Genomic DNA, 22,022 nt, shown 5'->3' on the forward strand with positions numbered 1-22,022 from the left:
GGCAGATGCTGGAGAGGATGTGGAAAAATAGGAAAGCTTTTACACTGTTGGTGGGAGTGCAAATTAATTCAACCATTGTGGAAGACAGTGTGGCAATTCCTTAAGGATCTAAACAATTTGACCCAGTAATCCCACTACTGGGTATATGCCCAAAGGATTATAAATCATTCTATTATAAGGACACATGCACATGTATGCTTATTGTGGGACTTTTCCCAATAGCAAAGACTTGGAACCAACCCAAATGCCCATCAATGATAGACTGCATAAAGAAAATGTGGCACATAGACAACATGGGATAATATGCAGCCATAAAAAAGGAAGAGTTCATGTCATTTGCAGGGACATGGATGAAGTTGGAAACCATCATTCTCAGCAAACTGACACAAGAACAGAAAACCAAACACCACATGTTCTCACTCATAAATCGGTGTTGAACAATGACATGACATGCACACATGAAGCAAAACATCACACACTGGGGTCTGTTGGGGGATGAGGGCTAGGGGAGGGATAGCATGGGGTAGGGAGATTGGGGAGAGATAACATTAGGAGAAATACCTAATGTAGGTGACGGGGATGGAGGCAGCAAACCACCATAGCATGTGTATACTTAAGTAACAATCTTGCAAGTTCTGCACATGTACCACAGAACTTAAAGTAAAATGAAAATAAATAAGTAAACCAGCTCCTGGGTTATTGAGTTTTTGAAGGGTTTTTTTGTGTCTCTGTCTCCTTCAGTTTTGCTCTGATCTTAGTTATTTCTTGCCTTCTGCTAGCTTTTTAATTTGTTTGATCTTGCTCCTCTAGTTCTTTCAATCATGACATGTTGATTTTATATCTTTGCTAATTTCTCTTGTGGGCATTTTGTGCTATAAATTTCCCTCTAGACAATGCTTTAAATATGTCCCTGAGATACTGGTATGTTGTGTCTTTGTTCTCATTGGTTTCAAAGAACATCTTGGTTTCTGCCTTCATTTCATTATTTATCCAGTAGTCATTCAGGAGCAGGTTGTTCAGTTTTCATGTAGTTGTGCAGTTTTGAGTGAGTTTCTTAATCCTGAGTTTCAATTTGATTGCACTGTGGTCTGAGAGACTATTTATTATGATTTCTATTCTTTTGCATTTGCTGAGGCGTGTTTTATTTCCAAAAATGTGGTCAATTTTAGAATAAGTGCAATGTGGTGCTGAGAAGAATGTATATTCTATGGTTTTGGGTGGAGAGTTTTGTAAATGCCTATTAGGTCCACTTGGTCCAGATCTGATTTCAAGTTCTGGATACCCTTGTTAATTTTCTGTCTCATCGATCTGTCTAATATTGAAAGTGGGGTGTTAAAGTCTCCCACTATTATGGTCGGGAGTCTAAGTCTCTTTGTAGCTCATTATGAACTTACTTTATGTATCTGGTGCTCCCATATTGGATGCATACATATTTAGGATAGGTAGCTCTTGTTGCATTGATCCCTTTACCAGTATGTAATGCCCTTGTTTGTCTCTTTCAACCTTTGTTGGTTTAAAGTCTGTTTTATCAGAGACTAGAATTGTAACCCCTGCTTTTTTCTGCTCTCTACTTGCTTTGTAAATCTTCCTCCATCCCTTTATTTTGAGCCTATTTGAGTCTTTGCACATGAGATGGGTCTCCTGAATACAGCACCCTGATGGTTCTTGACTCTATCCAATTTACCAGTATGTGTCTTTTGATTGGGGAATTTATCCCATTTACATTGAAGTTTAATATTTTTATGTGTGAATTTGATCCTGTCATTTTGATGTTAGCTGGTTGTTTTGCCCATTAGTTGATGCAGTTTCTTCATAGCATCAATACTCTTTACAATTTGGTTGTTTTTGCAGTGGCTGGCACTTGTTCCTTTCCATGTTCAGTGCTCCCTCTAGGAGCTCTTGTAAGGCAGGCCTGGTGGTGACAAAATCTCTCAGCAGTTGTTTGTCCATACAAGATTTTATTTCTCTTTGGCTTATAAAACTTAGTTTGGCTGGATATGAAATTCTGGGTTGGAAATTCTTTTCTTTACAGATATTAAATATTGGCTCCAACTCTCTTCTGGCTTGTGGGGCTTCTGCCAGGAGATCTGCTGTGAGTCTGATAGGCTTCTCTTTGTAAGTAACCCAATCTTTCTCTCTGGCTGCGCTTAGCATTTTTTCTTTCATTTCAACCTTGGTGAATCTGACAATTATGTGCCTTGAGGTTACTCTTCTTGAGGAATATCTTTGCGGTGTTCTCTGTATTTCCTGTATTTGAATGTTGGCCTGCCTTCCTAGGTTGGGGAAGTTCTCCTGGATGATATCCTGAAGAGTGTTTTCCAACTGGGTTTCATTCTCCCTGTCACTTTCCAGTACACTGATCAAATGTAGATTTGGTCTTTTCCTATATTCCCATATTTTTTTAAGGCTTTGCTCATTTCTTTTCACTCTTTTCTCTCTAACTTGCCTTCTCACTTTATTTCATTGAGTTGATCTTCAATCTGTGATATCCTTTCTTCTGCTTGATTGATTTGGCTATTGAAACTTGCGTATGCTTCACGAAGTTCTCATGCTGTGTTTTTCAGCTCCATCAAGTCATTTATGTTCTCCACACTGGTATTCTAGTTAGCATTTCCTGTAACCTTTTTATACAAGTTTCTTAGCTTCCTTGCATTGGGTTAGAATATGCTTCTTTAGCTTAGAGAAATTTGTTATTACCCACCTTCTGAAGCCTGCTCCTAACTCATTCTTCTAACTCATTCTTCATCCAGTTTTGTTCCCTTGCTGGTGAGGAGTTTTGATGCCTTGGAGGAGAGGAGGCATCTTGGTTTTTGGAGATTTCAGCCTTTTTGTGCTGGGTTTCTTTCCATCTTTGTGGATTTATCTACGCTTGGTCTTTAAAGTTTGTGACTTTTGGATGGGGTCTCTGAGTGGACATCCTTTCTGTTGATGTTGAAATTATTTCTTTGTTACTTTTCCTTCTAACAGTCAGGCCCCTCTGCTGCAGGTCTGCTGGAGTTTGCTGGAAGTTCACTCCAGATCCTGCCTGCCTGGGAATCACCCACAGGGATTGCAGAACAGCAAAGATAGCTGCCTGCTCCTTCCTCTGGTAGCTTTGTCCCATAAGGGTACCCTCCAAATGCCAGCCAGAGTTCTCCTGTATGAGGTGTCTCCCAGTCAGGATACACAGGGGTCAGGGAGCCACTTGAGGAGACAGTCTGTCCTGTATCAGAGCTCAGGCACTATGCTGGGAGATCTATTCCTCCCTTCAGAGTTGCCAGGCAGGGACTTTTAAGTCTGCTGAAGCTGAATCAACAACTGCCCCTTTTCCCAGGTGCTCTGTTCCAGGAAGGTGGGGGCTTTATTTATAAGTCCCTGATCGGCTGCTGCCTTTTTAAGAGATTCCCTGCCCGGCAAGAAGGGATTCTAGTGACAGTCTGCCTGCAGAGGCCTTGCAGAGCTGCCGTGGGCTCTGCCCAGTTGCTATGTAAACATCCCGGTGACTTTGTTTACACAGGTGAAGTTAAAACCACTTACCCGAGCCTCACCAATGTCAGACATCCTTACCCCCACCGAGCTCAAATGTCCCAGGTCAACCTCAGACTGCTGTTCTGGCTGTGAGATTTTCAAGCAAGTGGATCTTAGTTTGCTGGATTTCATGGGGGTGGGACCTGCTGAACCAGATCACTTGGCTCCCTGGCTTCAGCCCCATTTCAGGGGAATGAGCAGTTCTGTCTTGCTGGCATTCCAGGCACCTCTGGGGTATGAAAAAAAAAAGTGCAGCTAAAATGGCTGCCCAGTTTTGTGCTGGAAACCCAGTGCTCCGGTGTTGTAGGCACCAGAGGGAATCTCTTAGTCTGCAGATTGTGAAGACAGTGGAAAAAGCACAGTATCTAAGCCAGAATGCCAGAGTGTTGGGAAAAGTCCCTAATGGCTTCCCTTGTCTAGGAGAGGGAGTTCTCCAGCCCCTTGTGCTTCCTGGGTGAGATGATACCCCATCCTGCTTCAGCTCGACCTCCTTGGGCTGCACCCACTGTCTAACCAGTCCCAATGAGATGAACCTGGTACCTCAGTTGGAAAAGTGAAAATCACTCACCTTCTGCGTTGCTTTCACTGTGAACTGCAGACCAGAGCATTCCTATTTGGCCATCTTGTTGGAAATCCCCTTGCTGAATTCTTTCATCAGTTCTAAACACTTTTCAGAGAAGTCTTTAGGGTTTTCTAGGTATGCAATCATATCATTAGCAGAGACAGTTTGACTTTCTCTTTACCAATTTGGATGCCCTTTATTTCTTTCTCTTTGCTCTGCTAGGATTTCCAGTGCTATGCTGAAGATAAGTGGTGAAGAAAAGTTGAAGATAATTGGTGAGAATGGGCATCCTTGTCTTGTTCCAGTTCTCAGTTGATGCTTTCAACTTATTGCCATTCAATATTATGTTGGCTGTGGGTTTGTCATAGATGGCTTTTATTACATTGAGGTATGTCCCTTTTATGCCAATTTCACTGAGAGATTTAATCATAAAGGGATACTTGATTTTTTTCTGCATCTATTGTGATGATCATGTGATTTTTGTTTTTAATTCTGTCTATGTGGTGCATCACATTTATTGACTTGTGTGTGTTAACCCATCCCTGAATCCCTAATATGAAACCCACTTGATCATGGTGGATTATCTTTTTGCAATGTTGTTGGATTTGGTTAGCAAATATTCTGTTAAGGATTTTCACATCTGTGTTCATCAGAGGTATTGGTCTGTAGTTTTCTTTTTTGGTTATATTCTTTCCTGGTTTGGGTATTAGGGTGATACTGGCTTCATAGAATGATTTGGAGAGAATTCCCTCTTTCTCTATCTTGTGGAATAGTGTCAAAACTTAAGGTAGGAAAAGGACGCTTTTTTCAACAAGTGGTGCCTGGATAACTGGCAAGCCACATGTAGGAGAATGAAACTAGATTCTTGTCTCTCAGCTTCTGTAAAAATCAACTCAAAAGAGATTAAGGACTTAAATCTCAGACCTGAAACTGTAAAAATTCTAGAAGGTAGCATTGGAAAAACCCTTCTAGATATTGGCTTAGGCAAGGATTTCATGACTGAGAACCAAAAGCAAATTTAATAAAAAACAAAGATAGACTCCTGGGACTTAATTAAATTAAAGAACTTTTTCACAGCAAAAGGAACACACAACAGAGTAAGCAGTCCACAGAGTGGGAGAAAATCTTCAGTGTATACATCTCATCTAGGACTAATATCCAGAATCTACAACAAACTTAAGCAAATTACCAAGAAAAAAACAAACAATCCCATCCAAAGTGCGCTAAGGACATGAACAGAAAATTCTCTAAAAAAGATATACAAATAACCAAGAAACATATATAAAAATGTTCAACATCACTAATGATCAGGAAAATGCAAATCAAAACCTCAATGTGATACCACTTTATTCCTACAACAATGGCCATTATCAAAAAATTTAAAAAGCAAATAGATGTTGGCATGGATGCAGTGAACAGAGAACACTTCCATACTGCTGGTGGGAATGTAAACTAGTACAACCACAATAGAAAATAGTGTGAAGATTCCTTAAAGAAGTAAAAGTAGAACTATCATTTGATCCAGCACTTCCACTACTGGGTGTTTACCCAGAGGAAAAGAAATCATTACACAAAAAATATACTTGAACATGCATGTTTATAGCAGCACAATTCTCAAAATTGTAGAACCAACCCAAATGCCCATCAATCAACAAGTGGATAAATAAATGACACAATAGACTTAGGGAACTCAGGGGAAAGTGTGGAAAGGGGGTGAGGGATAAAAGACTACAAATTGGGCTCAGTATTTACTGCCTGGGTGATGGGTGCATGAAAATCTTACAAATCACCACTAAAGAACTTACTTGTGTAACTAAATACCACCGGTTCTCTAAAAACCTATGGAAATAGAAAAGGTAAAAAATGATAAAAATTCAAGGTGATGAATACACTAAGCGCCCTGACTTGATCACTACACCTTCTCTGCATGTAAAAACACTCACATATACCCAATAAATATATAAATTATTATATCTCAATTAAATAGAAAATACATTTTAATAAAATTTTAGTTCCAAATGGAATATTTAGCAAGACATACAAAAGCATAGTGGTGACTTTATTCTAACATTGATAGGACAATTGATAATCAATGTTGAAGAAAAATGGAACTAAGTCCCTACCTCACACCATACCTAAAAGTCCATTACTGAAGAAACAAAAAATATGACTGTAAAGATGTAAGGAATAAAACATAAAGTTTTTAGATAATATATATATATATTATATATTAAGTTAGGGAAAGTTTTTTTAAACAATCTATGAAAAATAATTATAAAAGAAAAGACTGCTAAGTTCAACTATATTACAATTAAGAATTTCTATTCATTAAAAGATAGTGAAAGTAAAAGGGTACTACAAATGGTGAGAAGATATTTGCAAGAAATATAGGCAAAAAATGAATTTTATCTCAGTACAGAAAAAGCTCTCATAAAAAAAGGACCAAAAACTCAGTAGAAAAGTAAGCTAAAAAATAGAAAGAAAAGCATTTTGTAGATGATAAATATGAATAGCTCATAAACATAAGAAAAGAAACTCAACCTTGATTTCTAATAAATCACAAGCCTTTTTAAGAATGGTGAAATACAGTTCCTTCACAAAGCAGAGGTAAGGCCTTGGGTTCAATTGCTTTATTGAGAGGTGATTCCCAGAAGCAGGAGTGAGGGAGTGAAGAGTGAAACAGGGAAAATGAGAAGGCCAATAAAAGATGTGTAATGGAGCTACTTTGTGTTGCAGACAGCCAGGGCTCCACAGAGCTGGGAGTCTGTATCCAGCAACTTCTGTCCTCCACTAGTTAAGAATTTCTCCCAGGAGCATTAACTGCACCCACAATTCCATATTACCTTGCTTCTGACTGAATGATCCTTTGCTTGCAAAAAAAAATTTATATATATATATATATATATATATATATATATATATATATATATAAGCAGAAAGTCCTGATAGGCACTTGAACTGGGGCTGTGGTACTATGCATAAAAACTGTGCACCACAGCTTGTAGCTCGAGTCAGAGGCAGGCTGACGGGAAGTAAAATGGGGCAGAAAAGGTATCTGTAACCAAGGTGTATTTCACCAATCTGAAAGCAGTGTCTGTGTTCTTCATAGTGGCAAGAAGTGCCTTAGCCTATTGCCTATTGGCCTATTGTAGGGAAAATGACTTTATTGGGAAAGCAAAAAAAGAAAAAAAAAGAATCCCAAATATTATAGGGCCAATGATATCATCAAGGAAGACAAATTAAAAAGAAATCAAACCCTACCTGGTTGCTGGCCAGGCTTGATGCAATAAAAGTGTCAAAATGTTACACATTATGAATTGCATATAGTCAAGCCATGGACTAATGAGAATAAAACCAATTGAATACTTATCAAATTGAGGGGAAGGGATGGAGGAAGTTTAAGGTAAATTTATAAGTAATATAGAAATCACAAATCAAAGTATCTGTATATCTGAAACAGATAAAATGTAATAAAACATTAGATATAGGCCAGGCGCGGTGGCTCACGCCTATAATCCCAGCACTTTGGGAGGCTGATGGGTGGATTACGAGGTCAAGAGATTGAGACTATCCTGGTCAACAAGGTGAAACCCCGTCTCTACTAAAAATACAAAAATTAGCTGGGCATGGTGGCGCACGCCTGTAGTCGCAGCTACTCGGGAGGCTGAGGCAGGAGAATTGCTTGAACCCAGGAGACAGAGGTTGCAGTGAACCGAGATTGCGCAATTGCACTCCAGCCTGGGTAACAAGAGTGAAACTCCATCTCAAAAAAAAAAAAAAAAAAAACATTAGATATGAAGCCAAAATCAGTTTTTTAATTAATAACAAATTATGATCATATTATTTTAACTTCTCTTTTCCATATGATTTAAATAAATTTTCTTTTTCTGGCAAAACAATGACACTAATGTTAATATATACAAAAATAATAAATGAATTAATGAATTCTTGTAATTTGCAGATAGAATTTATTTTACTGGGGGCTATGATCGAAAGAGACTCCTTAGTTAAACACAGTTTGAACTGCTGCTGGGAAACTACATAGAATCACGTTAATCAATGTTGTAAAACTTCTATCTATTCAGAATATAATCAGCAAAAAAAAAATGCAAAGTCATATGTCACTACTTCCCATTCAATTCTTTCTTATAAAACCAGGCACTGTGGCTCATGCCTATAATCCCAGCATAGGCATGGGAGGCTGAAGCTGGCAGATCGCTTGAGTTCAGAAATTTGAGACCAGCCTGGGCAACATGTGAAACTCTGTCTCTACAAAGTACAATAATTAGCCAGGCATGGTTCAGTAGTCCCAGTCTGGGGCAGGAGGATCGATTGAGCCCAAGAGGTTGAGGCTACAGTGAGTCGTGATTTCACCACTGCACTCCAGCCTGGGATGACAGAATGAAACTGTCTCAAAAAAAAAAAAAAAAGAAAGAAAAGAAAAGAAAATTTCTGTAATCCCTCAAGTGTCTTGCTTTTGTTAGTACTTTTTCTACCTAAATGCCTTCCTTTATTTATTTATTTATTTTTGGCTAAATAATTCCCATTCATCAAAAAAGAGCCCAAATCTTATTTTCTCAGGGAAACTGTTTTGTCTCCTTTGCTGATTCCACCACCCCCAATCCTGGGAAAGAAATCTCCCTTGCCACAGGTCTCTCAAAATTCTGGAGCTTCCATTTAAGCTATTTATGATCTTCACCCCCACTAAATTATAAAATCTTAAATGCACAATTCACATCCAATTCATCTTTGAATTCCTACTGCATCTAAGGAGTAATTTGCGTGAAGTGGGAGTTCTAAAAATATTTATTGGCTCAATAAATTAAATAAATCATAAATTATTTGTTGCTGTTTTCTTCTATATCTTATAAGCCACTTGAATCTCTATACATATAGAAATCTAGCTCTTCCATTAGTCTGGTCCATTTTATAACATATTTTTTACATTAATTCACAAATTACTTACTGTTAATCATTGGCAACTTGAACTTGTTCAAGTTTATCTAATAAGAATAGATTCTCAGAAACTTCTAGTTGGACCAATGATAGGATTAATAAATGATAAGGGACAGAATTTTCAAATGAAACACTTGTCTCAATTTTTTTGAAAATAGAAAGCTTATAAATGAGTTTGTGAGCACACATAATACTTCCTTATTTATTCTGGATATCTTTGTAATTATGATATCTTCATCCATGGAGATTATTGAAAATTTAGTTATGATACTTGCTAGTCAATCTTTCTGAAAATGATTTCTAAATAGTACAGGAAATTGGGAGAGAAAGAAATTTGCTTGACTCAGCCAGTTGGCAAAAATAAACCACTCATATTCTTCTTTCTCTAGTTCTTGCCTGTAATGGCATTCAGAGAAGGCAAGTATCACTCTGTAATCAAGGAGACTGGAATGAAACCTCTTTTTGAAAACTATATGGTTTTCTCAGTTTAGTCACTCTGAATCCACACAGCATATGTTTACATTCCAAAAATAGTGGTTATAAAGAAACGCTGCAAAGAGCTGGTTTCTGTAAAATGTTCTTTATTCTATTATGCTAATACAACCTGGAATACTAAATCTACAAAGAAGTTTTTCCAAGAACATTTTATGATATGAACAGAATAAGCTAAGTTTGCCACTGGTTTCTATTCTCTATAATCATATTATCATCAATTTAATTATGGTAAATAAGACAAATTTTGGAAAGGTTTTTATGAACATTTAAGCATTTTTTTTCAGGAGGTTTTAATGTTGAATCTAGAAAACATTGCCAAGCTATACACTTTTACAGGCATTTCAAAAGATAGATTTTGTCTATGGAAAACAGTATTTCTAGAGGGTCAGTATCTTAACCTATGGAACTGACTCTCAAATGTCTTGGTGATATTTTATGTTCTAGACCAATATGGTAGCCACAAGCCACACATGGCTATTGAGCACTTGAAATATGGCTAACCCAAATTGAGATATGCTTAAATATAAAATACAGTCAGATGTTAAAAGACTGAGTATGAAAAAAGTAATTTCCATATTCTAATATATATATATACTATTCATATATACTATTCATATATATACTATTCATATACTAATTTCCATATTCATTTAAATAATAGAAATGAAAATAACATTTGAGACATATTTGTTTTCCTTTTTCCTTTTATAAAAATATTCAAAAATTTGAAATTACATATGTGACATATTTGTGATTCAGATATTTCTATTGGACAGCATTCCTCTCTACCTAGTTTTGCTCACATTAGAATTTTTTTTCAGAAATATACAACTATTTATTTTTAGTGCTCTGGATTTTACTAACTGTAAGTCAGGAAATTTAGAAAAACAGTGAACTATGACTGATTTTTTTTATCAAAGATGGGCCAGTGTTTGAGAGGTACTAGCTTGGCAAGTGATCTTTTCTTTTATCATAGTTGCTTTCAGATATTAGAAAACATTTTTACTTAATCTGCATTCAGTACTCAGATACCAAAATTATGCTTGGTTGTATAATATAAAATACACATAAATGTTATGAAATGCTGATCAGCAACTATGGAGAGCCATATTTAGCACACCATTTCTCATTTAACAAATAATGACTAATAATTACATCAAAGCATTAATACTCTAACATCAAGATAACACTAAAATAAGTGAAGGATTCGGAAAAGAATAACTTAAAGTCTTCAAAATAAGATCACTATAAAAAACTAGAATGAAGTTATTAAATTAGGGTGATATTTTTACCTTCTTATCATATAACGAAATCTACAAGTTGTTTTTTAGTGACTGGTGTGGAAGAGATAATTTTTAAATGTTAAAAATATAATGGTAATTTTTAAATAAGTTTTTAAAACCTGGCATTTGCAAGTCATTTTCCTGCTTTGTCTTTGTGAGAAGTAACTATTTCCCAGTGTCATCTAATGAAAAGTACAAAAGCAATGACACACCATTAGGAAGCAGATCGTTTTGGAGGTGCCTATCAACATACAAAAGTATATTGCATCTTCATCAAATTTCCAAATTCTTTTTAGACAGCGCTTGTTTGCTGTAATTTCATCTACTAGAAATGATTCAGAATCAGATACTTAGCATTCAGATCCTCTATCTGTGTTATTTAAACCAGAGGAAAAAGGGCTATGAGCAGTGATAAGTAGTGTGACCCCCTTGCATGGCCATTGTTGCTAGGGAAACCACTTCCTTCTATCCTTGTGTTCAGCTTGTCCATCCCACTATCTGGCATTATTGCCCCTCAAGAAGGGCAACATCACAGCATGGCATAAGAACAGGAAACAAAAAAGACAAAAACCAGTACATTATCCTGCTGCACACAACATTTCTCAGAAAATCTGCATGACAGTGACTTCTGGGAAATGAAAAAGCAGAGCCAGTCCCTAAAACTGCTATATGCACATGTGCTAGTGGCTACAAGGTACTGCATTCACACATACAAGTATGCAAAAACACCAATTTCCAAGTCGCACTTATGATTGCAGAAGAGAATATAATGTGTCAGGCCTGGACAGGACAGGGCTTGGCAGATCAGCATCTTGGAACATGCTGGGTCAGTAATGGAGCCCTGTGATCTTTCTGAGAGGAAAAGTTAACTGGCTGGCAGCATGATCCGTGAAGCAACTTTGTAGCTTCTGAGAACCAGTCCAAGGAGAACTGAGACTTTTTAGGTCCTGGAAACAGTATGGGGTGTAAAACAGTCCGACTAGCCAAATACACGCATAATTATGACTGAATAAAAAGAAGCCTGGCCAGTTCTGGTTAAAAAACAAAACAAAACACCGAAAACACAGTCCACAGACAAAGGCAACTGTTCTCATAAATCCAATATTGGCTTACTCCTGGATATCTTAACGACCTACTTACAGACCCAAACTGGCTCTACGAAACAAATGAGACTTTGGAAAGTGATAATACACGGTAACTAATCTGAATTAATTAAAATCACAGTTCTACCGTTATCTGTGTATAAGATATCAAATAGTTCTTCTACTGTTTTTTGTCTAACTCTGCTTTTCTAGCATTTATTATGTGTGTACTATAAATGTTTGTTAAATTTAATTGAATATACAAGATCTAGTATGCCAAAGGGCAAACGATGTCTACCAAATTCTGAAGTCAGTTGGTGATATAAAAAAGCTGCAGTCATAGCAGATAATTATGCAAATAACTCAGTTATAAGACTAAAAAATAAAATATTACACTGATCTAAAGAACCATAATTCAAAAAGGTGCTTACTATGAATCGGATGTACTAATGGGTATGACTTGGTATAAGACCATATTCAAAGACTATTCAGGGACAGTCAGTTTCCTTTATTCTTTAATAAAACAGACCACATGAGACTTAACTCCTTTATACTGTATATATATATTTGTGTCTTCTTCTTGAATTATAATGGAGGGTGTTCTCTGAATTTTTTGCCACTATAAAAAGTGCCTCCTCAGATAACAATACAAATTTTAAAAGTTGTTTTTCTCAGACCCTCAGGAGTGTCATTCTGTGTGATCGTATAATACAATCACCATAATGTTGCCCCCAAATTATATGGCAACTTATCTATATGAAAACAGAAGCAAGCTGTCTCCAGTTCTATATCACTCAGAACCAAATTCACGCATGAGTTTCTTGACTGCTTTTACAGGCAGTGTCACAAAACAGGAATATGCCTGCTCTCCTCTTGCAAACATATCCAAATTGTCACCTGAAACTCTCTTTTTACATACTTACGTCATCAGTTTTGAGACTTAGATATTCCTAAGATCTCTAAAAGAGAAATCCAAGTTCATTTTTAAAGGATTATGTAGAAAAAAAGAGTAAATTGCTTTGCTCATATTAATTTTAATTCCCTTTTTTTCTAGATAGACACTATCTTCCAAGTGATCCAAGACTAAATATAGGATTTTCTTCCCTAAAATTTGAGAAGCTGGTTGCAAGTGCAATGAATATCTAATCCCCATGCAATGTAGGAGCTACTTAGTAGGTTATGCCAATAGAGGGAAAGAATATGAGGCAGGTAATATTCAAAACTGGTGACTTGTGGCTGCACTCCCAAAATGCAGTTTTAGCACTTCAGCACCAAAGACAGAGTCAACAAGACAAGTTGCTTTTTTCCAAAGTTGCCTGCTTTAATTTTACTCCGCAATTTAATGTAATGGCACAGCCCTTTGTGGTGTTGTCTCCCTTATAATATTCCTAGCATGAGTATGAAATCTCATTTTATTATTAGGCATGAAATATAGCCACAATTTAATAACTTAGTTCTGATAACCACCATGAAATATCAACTCTGTTTGACCAGTCAAGGCATTTATGTGTTCCAAGGGCTTGAATTAACTTACAATTTGTTTGATTGGTTCAAATGTGAGTCACTGATACACAGACAATAGTACTATTTGAGAAGACTGCATATATAGTGGAGTAATATTTGATATGTTTATATATCAAACGGGATTAGACTATCCACCGTGTGGAATTTATACCCTTTCCTGCACCATCCTCATGCCCCATCCCCATCCCTCAATGTGACTGAATTTGGGAATGTCCCATTTAACATCTCTTGTTCGCTGCTCTCTAAGAGAGAGACAGAGTGCAGCACGGGTGTCTAAACTCATTCAAGCAAGTCTTGAGAGAACGACTAAAAGCCAAAGATAAATTCCCATTCACTGGAAGCTGAGTTTGGTGAGGAGGTGGTGAAGTATCTGACAAGCTCCATGCAGGAAAGTGCAGTATGGTGGAGAGTGGATTCCAAAAGCACAAGAGGCTAGAGAAGAGGAAGCATGTGTGAGAAAAGACTAGTTCTCCATTTAGGGTGTTCTTCTTGAAATGCCATACAAATACAAAACTACATCCTCTGGATATTCATTTTATAAGCATTATAAAAATAGTAAATATCAGGTAAATATGAAATATATGGTGTTCAGGCCATAAATTTCTTTAGATAAAATTCTTTACACCCAGTGTTTTCTCTTAAGTAAAAAGGCTAGAGAAAATATCAAAACAATTTTATAACTTGGAAGAATCTGTAGTAATATTATGTTTATGTGCCACAGTCAAGTGCACCTTATCCCTTGGTAGGGAGGCACCCATTCAGTATGCATGAGATCATCTTTGCACACTCAAACCACACTTGGATAGCAGCCAAGTTTAGCTAACACGAGAGCTTCCCCCAGGCTTGCCTTTTATACTTTTCTTTCTCTTCAAGTAGCCCAAAGCCACATTTTAAAAAGTGACCTTCAACAAGCTGAATAATTTCTTCAGTACATGGGTACATTCAAAAGCTTTGGAGGATTTAGCTGTAATAAGTAGTCCTAGCAAATATATGGACTTATGAAGCCTTTGAAGTCTCTAAAATCTTCCTTTAAATAGCCTCAATTGAAGGTTTGGGCTAGATGATTTACAGATACTCTTTCAAGGCAAAAACTCCTATGATTTGGGATCCAGCAGAAGTAGCTGCATATTACAGCTTAGTGCTGTTAATATGGCTTTCCCATCTTTAAGGATATTTTTGGATCCAAAATAGGCTGCTTGAATTGTTCAGCTATTAACTACTAATCAATGTCCAGTATTGGCTGGGCTAACAACATTAAATACTATTAAAAAACATTGCACAGTATTGCAAAGTGGAAGGTATTTTCTTATGACTCTAGATTGTCAGTTAGCACACTCAGGGCTTGTATTTTTCCTCCAAGAAATTCCTGCACTTGACTCATACCCTCCACATCTATTTCTGTAATTTTATAAGCAAGTTTGAAAATAATATAACAACATGTTCTTAATATTTAATTTTTCAGTTAGAGATGTAAAATGTCACAGAAATTTTATCTTGTTGGTGGATAGATCCAATTTCTAATCATGTTTTCACTCACTAAGTACCTTTTTTGATGTTTTTCAAGGATTTTTTATACTAATTACTGCCTTTCAAAATAATAATTGCATACTTAATCATGTATGGCATCTGGGGCATGATTTTTGAAGGAACTAAATTTTAAATCACCATCACAACTAATAAATATATAAATAGAGAATAATGATCAACCAAAGTGAAGAAATTTATAGAAAATCAAACTACTAAAATCAATTAGTTTGACACCAATTCCTGAATGGTAAAATTGATGTTTGACAAACTTTGCCAAAAAAAATTATAAAGGATATTCTAAAATATATTCTGAAAACATTCTTTTAAAATACATATATGTTACTTTTCAACTTTCAAATATTGGGAGTATATGTGCAGGTTTGTTACATGAGAATATCGCAGGATGCGGAGGTTTCAGGTGTGGTTTCTGTCACCCAGGTAGTGAGCATGGTATCCAATAGGTTGTTTTTTGACCTATGCCCCTTCCTTCTCTCCCCTCTCTAGTAGTCTGTGTGTCTTTTTTTTTCCTGTATTTATATCCATGTGTGCTCAATGTTTACCTCCCACTTATAAGTGAGAATATGCAATATTTGGTTTTCTGTACCTTCATTAATTTACTTAGGATTATGGCCTCCAATTGCATTCATGTTGCTGAAAAGGACATGATTTCATTCTTTTTCTGGGTGCATAGCATTCCATGGCATATACATACCATATTTTCTTCATCCAATAAATCTTTGATGTGTACTTGGATTGATTCCATGTCTTTGCTATTGTGAATAGTGCAGTGATGAACATGCGAGTGCATCTGTCTTTTTGGTAGAATTATTTATTTTCCTTTGGGTATATACGCAGTAGTAATAGGATTGCTGGATCAAATGGTAGCTCTGTTTTAAGTTCTTTGAGAAATCTTCAGACTGCTTTCCATAGTGGCTACACTAATTTACATTCACACCAACAGTGTGTAAGAATTCCCTTTTCTCTTGTTTTGCTAAGTCCCTAAAAGCAATTGCAACAACAACAACAACAACAAAAATAGACAAGTGGCACCTAATTAAGTTAAAGAGCTTCTGCACAGCAAAAGAAACTATCAACAAAGTAAACAGGCAACCTACGAAATGGAAGAAGATATTTGCAAACTATGCATCCAGCAAAGACTCCCCAGAATCTGTAGGGAACTTAAAGAAATTAACAAGCAACAGACAAGTAGCCACATTTTAAAAAATGGGCAAAGGACATGAACAGGCAGTTCTCACAGGGAGACATACAAGTGGCCAAAAAACACACGAAAAAATTCCCAACATCACTAATCATCACAGAAATGCAAATCAAAATCATAATGAGATGCCATCTCACACCAGTCAGAATGGCTGTTATTAAAAAGTCAAAAGAAATAGAATATATTTAATGAAAATAAGTCTTTTAAATATATCTACTGAATCTAATATTTTATTTTCCAACATGTATTGAGGACTTAAAATATGTTAAGCACTATTATATGTGCTTTATATTAGTTGTTTACTCTTCACACAATCCTATGAGGTATATTTTATTATTACCCCCATTTACATAGAAGGAAACTGAAGCACAGTCATGCTGAATAACTTGCCCAAGTTTATACAACCAGTAAGCTGCAGAATTTGGACCACTGTATCATGCTCCTTCATCAAATGACACATTGAAATTATATTAACTAATATATTTAAGAATATAATAAATATGTCAGAAAATAAGGAGATTAAATCACGTTATTACTCAGCTTTCAAATGTTTGACTATTTTTTTAAATACTAAGAAGGACATATACATTAGAGAAATAGATAAAATTTAAGGAAATCATATTCATATTTACTAAATGTATTTAAGAATATTTACTAAAACATACCATCACTTAGGATTTATTCTATTCATTAGAAAGAAGTCACCAAATCCAAGAAGGAGCAGAATTAACCTCCACCTATTGAAGGGAGAAGCAAATAATTTGTTGGCATATTTTTTTTTAATTTGAGATGGAGTCTCGCTCTGTCACCCAGGCTGGAGTGCAGTGGGATGATCTTGGCTCGCTGAAACATCTGCCTCCTAGGTTCAAGCAATTCTTCTACCTTAGCCTCCCATGTAGCTGGGACTAGAGGTGCATGCCACCACACTTGGCTAAATTTTGTATTTTTAGTAGAGACAGGATTTCACTGTATTGGCCAAACTAGGGTCGAACTCCTGACCTTGTGATCTGCCCACCTCAGCCCCTCAAAGTGCTGGGATTACAGGCGTGAGCCATAGCGCCTAGCCTTGTTGACATAATTTAAAACCACCATATGAGAAAATTTTAATCAAGAGAAAATCTCAAATATAGAAGATTTTCTGTGAGGATTTCATAAGGTAAAGTTTAGTAATATAATGGATTAGATGTCTTATGAATACTTTATTGAAATTAAGGGTTTTGTTTTTAAATTAAAAAATAGAGATAAATATTTGGTTCACTATCTGCTTTAAAATTTTCTAGTGCTGACATTTCTGAAGCCCCAGTCAAAGACCTGCACTATTTAAGGCAAAGAGCTCTTATTTCTACAATATATACAAAGATACAAAATCTACTCCTTAATTACATTGTTAATGTGATTCACTGACAGCCCCTCAGGCCAATTCTATGAGGAAGTAGTGGTGCTTACACTCTGAGTCATGTCTCTGTATAAGGGTCCTCAGGTTTTATGAGATTATTTAAATCCTAATTTTATTTTGGAGTGCCTATAGGACATTCAGTTTATCTGTCCCCTCTAAATTATCTTAAATCTATTATTAAATTACTCATTAGGGCCCCACATAGAATTGCATTAATCAATGTGGAGGAAAATTTAAGAATCGAATTATATATCTCTTTTCCAGTACTGTAAAGATGATTGTGCTACCCATTACATTACGTGGTATGCTCTTCATTAAGACCTATATGTCTTTCTTAATCTCAGTATCAGAAAAACTAGTTTCTCTTAAACAATTAATTTATTTTTGTCTTATGGACATTGCAAACCATGTTTTCCTTTGGCAATTAGAAATTTAGAGCCATGTTTGCACCTACTTCTAATTCAGTGTATAAAATTTTGTGACATGATTGTGGAAGTAACTTACTCCTGCTATATCATTTTGCCCCTACATTCATTCTTTTGTCCAGGTTTCTTCATCAGCTTTTAAATGTTTGTTGTTATTATTATACAGGACATAGTTGTAGAGGCTGATTCAATTATATCTTAGAACAATTTGGAAAATAAATAAATATATAGATGTACCTCTTGTCATTAGAACACTTAAAACATAGTTTTCATCTAACTTTACCACTTTTCATCTAAATACAACCATTCTTTAATAAATCCTACTTTAAATATCTCACACTGAATTTTCTGCTAGAGTAACTCATCCACATGTATGTCTTCAGTTTGCCCCTGTACTAGATGTGACAACAAGGAAGCAGGAAGGCATGTCATTCACATCTCCCTTCAAGAAATGACTTGTCATTCAACAGTAAGGAGGACTGTTAGGTGACATCTCCACTGCAGTCCTTTCTGGATTCACCACAATGTTTCAGCTAAGACTATGCTTTCTTGGCAAACACCCAGCCAATGACTGAGCACAGTGGGTGTACCAGGGCCTCCCCACTCTGTCCAATGAGAGATTTCTTTAATGGCCAGTCTTTAGTCTGAGGATCACAATTGAGTTGGCCAGGATTCTGTCATATTTACATCACAGTTTAAGGCTCTCGCTGCCCAATTCTGCTCCTTTCCTGTTAGATGTCAGATTAGTACCATGGTCTGAAAACGTCCCATGCCCAATCCTGTTTTCTTCTTTACCTTTCTCATAGGTATTATTAACCCACTGCACCCCTGACCAATAAACTTCTTGCACCCATAACTTTAAATCAGCACCTTATTCTGTGATCTCAAAATGACACAACAGATAATACATAAATGTATTTCCTTGTTCCAGACCTATATATATATATTTAAAGTCATCTTCTGAGTGTCTCAGAGATACCTTAGCTGGGACCTAGCCAAACAGAACCCATGATCTTCTCATTTTTTTTTCTGTTCTGCTGTTCCCTGTTAGTTGATAGTTCTAGCATCCATTTGATTATGCAAGTGGGAAACCCAAGAGTTATCATTGCTATTTCTTCTTGCTCATTTTACATATCCAATTTATCACCAATTCTTGTTGTTTTTACCTCCTAAATATATTCCTCTTTCTATTGTCCCTCCAGGTCCACCAGAATAGTTTTTGTCTAGAATACCATCATCCTTTGATTTTATTCTATGCTAGCCTCCAAAGATCCATAACCACTGTAACCACCAGCCGATACATTTTCTCCATGTTACCTCCAGAATTATTTTCAAAAGACAAATCTAATCATATCTCCACCTGGTTTAAAATAACTCAGTTGTTTCCCACTGCGCTTACAATAAAGATAAAACTCTTTAACATAGCCTACAAGTCCCTGTAGTCAAATTCCAGACTCATTTCCCATTCCCCTGACCCTGCCATATTGTAATTCCACTGTGGCAAGGACTGTGCCGATTTCATTGACATTTTTAATCTCCATTGACTGCTTGAGCACCTGCTATGTGCCAGGTGCTCAATATATAGTCTTTTAATACACAATTAAATAACTGAGTGAGTAAATGAATTGATCGAATGAATCTATTCACAAATCCACTGAACAAACACAGTTTTCTATTGTAGCTGTTTATTTCAATGTTGCATATCTAAATCTCTATCCTATAATTCTCAGCTCAAATGTCACTTCCACCAAGAGGGCTTGCTTGACTTACCTAGCTGATAATAGTTATACTACTCTACTATAAAATCCTATATTTTTATTACATACTAAGTATTTAATCATCTGATTAAAAGCTCTAAGATTTAATACAACTAATATATGCAATTAAACTCTACATTCCTTGAAGGCAAATGTTGAGTTTATTGTTTTATGTATTCTGCATGTGACCTAACATACACATATGTATATAAGTGTGTGTGCTTTAGTTGATTGGATGATTTGATTGACTGATTTGGCAACATCTGGATGATTTTGCTTGCCACTACAGCAATACTGTTGTGACATTAGAAAGAGTGGATGAAGCTAATAAAAATGTGATGGCCCAGTAAAAATGTTGGTAAGGCAATTTATTTCTTGAACCTAACTTTAAGTATCAACAATACGAGACCCATTTGGCCTATAAATTTTTGTTAGTTTTCTAAACTCAGATATTATAAAATCTGCTTTGTAGCTACAAAATGTGTAGTGGCTGTCAGCATTTAAGGATTGACAAAGCTTTATATTAGAGAATTTTTTTAAATACTAATATGTGTACTATTGGGATAGAAAAGTTTAAGACAGTTAAATTTTAAAGACAATCTGTCTTATAATTTTTGTTATGAATATTTTAATGTATATTAAAAATGAAGTATACTACCACATTGTGGTATTATTCACAATATTTCAAACATTTTATTATTATAGTATATGTTATGGTGACCTGTGATCAGTGACCTGTGATGTCACTATTGTAATTTTTTTAACTGCATTAATTATTATTTTTATTTATTTCTGAGTGTTTTACTACCCCAAAACTTAGTGATATAAAACAACAACCATTCACTTGCTCAGGACACCAGTGATTGGCCACATAGGAAGGGCTCAGAGAGCATGGCTTATCTCTGCTCCTTGTCGGGTGTCAGCTGGACTCATTCATGCTATTGTGGGTCAGTTGCCAGGTCATCTGGTTGGTCCTGGATGACCTTCACTGATGGCAAGGCACTGTCAGCCAGGGTATGTCAATACCATTCACATCCTATCTCCAGCAGGCTACCATGGACTTTTTAATTTATTTCTTCTTCATTTTTTGAATTCTACCTTAAGTTCAGGGGTACATGTGCAGAATGTGCAGGTTTGTTACATAGGTATACACATGCCATGGTGGTTTGCTGCATCCATCACCTTGTAATCTACATTAGGTATTTCTCCTAAAGCTATCCCTCCCCAATCTCCCCACCCCCTGCTATCCTTCCCCTAGGCCCCCTTCCCAGACAGGCCCCCTCCCCCGACAGGCCCCAGTGTGTGACATTCCCCTCCCTGTGTCCATGTGTTCTCATTGTTCAAGACCTACTTATGAGTGAGAACATGTGGTGTTTGGTTTTCTGTTCTTGCATCAGTTGCTGAGAATGATGGTCTGTGGCATTATCCATGTCCCTGCAAAGGACATGAACTCATCTTTTTTATGGCTGCATAGTATTCCACGGTGTATATGTGCCACATTTTCTTTATCCAGTCTATCATTGATGGGCATTTGGGTTAGTTCCAAGTCTTGGCTATTGTGAACGGTGCTGCAATAAACATACATGTGCATGTGTCCTTCTAATAGAATGATTTATAATCCTTTGGGCATATACCCAGTAATGGGATTGTTGGGCCTATCAGACTCACAGTGGATCTCTTGGCAGAAACCCTACAAGCCAGAAGAGAGTGGGGGCCAATATTCAACATCCTTAAAGAAAAGAATTTTCAACCCATAATTTTATATCCAGCCAAACTAAGCTTCATAAGCCAAGAAGAAATAAAATTCTTTATGGACAAGTAAATGCTGAGAGATTTTTCACCACCATGCCTGCCTTACAAGAGCTCCTGAAGGAAGCACTAAACATGGAAAGGAACAACCAGTAACAGCCACTGCCTGCAAAAACATACCAACTTTTAAAGACCATCAACTCTATGAAGAAACTGCATCAACTAATGGGCAAAACAACCAGCTAGTATCAAAATGGTAGGATCAAATTCACACATAACAATATTAACCTGAAATGTAATTGGGTAAGTGCCCCAATTAAAAGATACAGACTGTCAAATTCGATAAAGGGTCAAGACCTATTGGTGTGTTATATTCAGGAAACTCATCTCTAATGCAAAGACACAATAGGCTCAAAATAAAGGAATGAAGGAAGGTTTATCAAGCAAATAGGAAGCAAAAAGAAAAGCAGGTATCACAATCCTAGTCTCTTATAAAATAGACTTTAAACCAACAAAGAACAAAAGAGACAAAGAAGGGCA

Source organism: Sapajus apella, unplaced genomic scaffold, assembly GCF_009761245.1.
Source record: "Sapajus apella isolate SASKATOON/1434 unplaced genomic scaffold, GSC_monkey_1.0 scaffold1, whole genome shotgun sequence".
NCBI classification, from domain to species: domain Eukaryota; kingdom Metazoa; phylum Chordata; class Mammalia; order Primates; family Cebidae; genus Sapajus; species Sapajus apella.